Source organism: Myzus persicae, unplaced genomic scaffold (genome assembly GCF_001856785.1).
Source record: "Myzus persicae strain clone G006 unplaced genomic scaffold, MPER_G0061.0, whole genome shotgun sequence".
NCBI classification, from domain to species: domain Eukaryota; kingdom Metazoa; phylum Arthropoda; class Insecta; order Hemiptera; family Aphididae; genus Myzus; species Myzus persicae.
This window is the reverse complement of record NW_019102925.1, coordinates 369,488-372,829: the sequence shown is the minus strand read 5'-3', so window position 1 is coordinate 372,829 and position 3,342 is coordinate 369,488. Positions and strand designations below refer to the sequence as shown.

At 25.9% G+C, this 3,342-nt stretch overlaps 2 protein-coding genes across 3 annotated transcripts in view; one reads left to right on the top strand and one right to left on the bottom strand.

Moving 5' to 3' along the window:
* The window catches only part of LOC111033413 (semaphorin-2A), a 373,923-nt gene that overhangs the window by 5,307 nt on the left and 365,274 nt on the right, over positions 1 to 3,342 (top strand). The gene's annotated exons all lie outside the window — the stretch shown is intronic.
* LOC111033411 (uncharacterized family 31 glucosidase KIAA1161) overlaps positions 1 to 3,342 on the bottom strand; it is a 92,374-nt gene that overhangs the window by 41,640 nt on the left and 47,392 nt on the right. The window lies entirely within an intron of this gene.

Sequence of the window (3,342 nt, the reverse complement as noted above, 5' to 3'; positions counted from 1 at the left end):
GTATTTCGATTGAATCATGTTAAACGAAATTATATTTTGTTGACTATCCATTTTTTATTTTTCAGAAAAAAATGTAAATCAAAAATATATTATTTGTGTGCCCTTGTTCGAATCAACACAATTTTGTACCGATTATGAATACAGCAGAATTATGGTTTAACATTATTTGATGAATATTTATTTATAAATGTAAACAATATTATAGAAATATTTTTACTGCAGGTACAATCAATAACGCATATAAAATAGGTGGGTATTCAAAAAACGTACCAAAAAAGATATCCAGTAGAATTCAATCAGAGAGACAAACACTAAGTTTAGCAGACTAAAAAACCTCAAAAAATAATAGTAAAATTTTGCATATACTATGACAATATTTTGAGATGACAATTTAACTATTTACAATCCAAGGTACTAGTTAGAACCTATGCAGAAACCGCCAATTAATAATAAAAATTACTTTATGAGAAATGCATGTTTATTAGTTTGTTAACTGAAACAAAATTGTAATGCATTTACTGAAACCGGAGTTAAAATGTTAAATTATTAATAAGAAAACAAAAATGAAAATGTGTTATCGAATGAATGTTTAACGAAGTTTTACATAATATTTCATTTATTAATAATCAGAAAATAATTTATTAATTGTATACAGATTGAATAATTTGAGTTAATATTTTGTTATTTTAATGGATCTCGTATAAAATAGTAAATTATGTAATAGGAAATATTACATTTACTGTGTGAACCTTATTAGATAGTTAGATAATATAATACTTAGAACTTATATTTATTGTATTAAAATAATATTTTCATGATTACATAATTTTTTGTTATATTTAAACTCAAATCTATTAGTAAATATTTTGTTTCAGTCCATTAACTGCCTTCGTTGTGTATATATTAAAAATAAATTGAACGCTATTGGATGAATTATTAATGATGATAAATCATATTAGGTATATAATATTATAATCACCGTTATTCCTGGTTTGACAACAATTGTTTACTAAACAATTGGTATAAAATACAATGTTAATAGTATACATTTTAACACGCACAATGACATATAAAATCGATTTTTATGTATTATGTGACACACATTTGTTTTTTATATAAACTATAAATATAAATTATATTTATTTTTTTTAATATTCCACATTTTTAGTATAATACCCAATTATAAAGTGTAAACTAATAATAATTAAACAAAAATTAGGAAAATGTTTGAGATATAATAACCATAGAAATATTTAGGTATATACTGTTTTTTTTTGTGCTGGTAACCCTAAACAGAGGGAAGTTACACAGTATACATATAATAAAAATATAATATTTCGGAATATTTAATAAGAACTAAGGGTTAGCAAAGTATTATTGTGTCAGGTTGATTATTTTAAATCACATACAATAATGGGTATACATGCCCATTTTGGAAACGTTTAGTTAATAATCCGAATAAAAAGTATTTAATTTATTTACCTAAAGATTCAATGAAATCGCTATAACTTTTCAGATTCTCTAACACACACTACGCATGACATGTAGTGTGTGTAATGTGTATGAATTTGTTTGCTTTCCTTACAATATATTGGTACACACAACACATGTTTAAAGTAAATGTATGTATACTGAGAGCTTTTCAATAAGACTTTACCTTTAAGTTTGTTTGCTTTAAAGAAATGACTATAGAACGCGACCTCTTTTGATAACTACTGTACGCTTCCATGTTAAAGTCTAGCTTAATATATGAACATTGAACATTTTAGTTAAAGACTTTGTATTATTATTAAAGAAATAACGGCATAAGTTCTTTGTAATGCCTTTCAATAATTTTGACTCTAGTCATAAACCGAATGTGTTAATATGACTGTTTTTCTTATTATTATATATGATCAAAAATAATTATTGCAGATGGCACCCAAGTAGGGTACCAAGTTGTGCTGGTTTACTGGTCACTGGTTTCCCGTGGATCCCGTTGCCTGTATACAATTGGGCACACTCGTGTCTCTGGAGCAAACACTATAAGTGCATAACTATTCATCTGGATCATAAGATCGTGAAATGAAATGTATACCGAAATAAATTTGGGGGCAATGTTATTATAACTGCACTGGTTAATGGAAAACCTGTGTGTGCTACTGATTATTACTAAATATACGGTCACCTAAAATATATCTGCGGGTGCAAAAAAAAACGTAGCAATAGTCAATACTTAATAATACCTTAACACATGAAACACATTTAAAAATATTTATAACTATACGTCAAAAATGTGTGTAAAATAAATAAACGAACAATATAATAAACACGTCATGTTGTACGCGCATTATAATGCATAAATATATGTCTGTAGGTAGTTGTATGTAATGAAGTACATCTTACAAAGTTTTAAGGATTTAATACAAAAAAAAATATTCACAGATTGTATTTAATGTACAGCTACACTACCTACGTGTGAGTAAAACGTACCTTACCACATTATGTAAAATATTGTATAGTTTAAGAAGTAGAAACAATACAAAGACCGACTGTATTCATTCTTAAATGTACTTGTAAAAACTTTTTTTTTCATTATATTTCGCTCTGATAAAACCAACAGATTTTATGTTTTACAGGATTTAAATTTTGAGTTTGTATACAAATTACAAACATTGTTTACTATCTCTTAAATTAATTTGTATGCGATTGATGGGAAAGCTGCACAACTAAAATGTCTAAAAGTAAAATAATTATATGATATATTGATAAATATTATGCTTTTCGTGTTTGTTCGTCTTTATGAGCACCGTATCTTATAGTGAATATTCTTCTTTGATGTTAGATGTTAAATTATACTATAATACAAGATCCAAGAGGTACCTACCCTTTTTAATTAACTTTTAAAAACGGCACAAAACAAAATATGTGCGCTGTATATTATTATTATCGTGATAACAATTATAGCATAATATACAGCTGTAGTATAGGTTTAATGTTTTTCAAATAAACTGTTTTAAGAGACATAGCCAGTCAAAATAAATTATAAAAATTAAATGCTCAAAAACAGTAATAGTTGGTTCATACATAATAATAATCACAACTTAGCACGCATAATCAAGACAAAGTACATGCATTTTTTTTCCCTATAACCTATGCATTTTAATTGGTGTATCAATACAACAAATGTAGTATTTAAGTATCTAATAAACTCGAGAGAAAACCAAGTGAAATAATATATATATGTATAACGTGTTTACACTGCTTTTATACATAGCTATATTTAAATTGCGTACCTTTTTCCGGTACATATTTTAAATGATTTTATTTTTATACAATATTATGATTATAAAAAATAATACG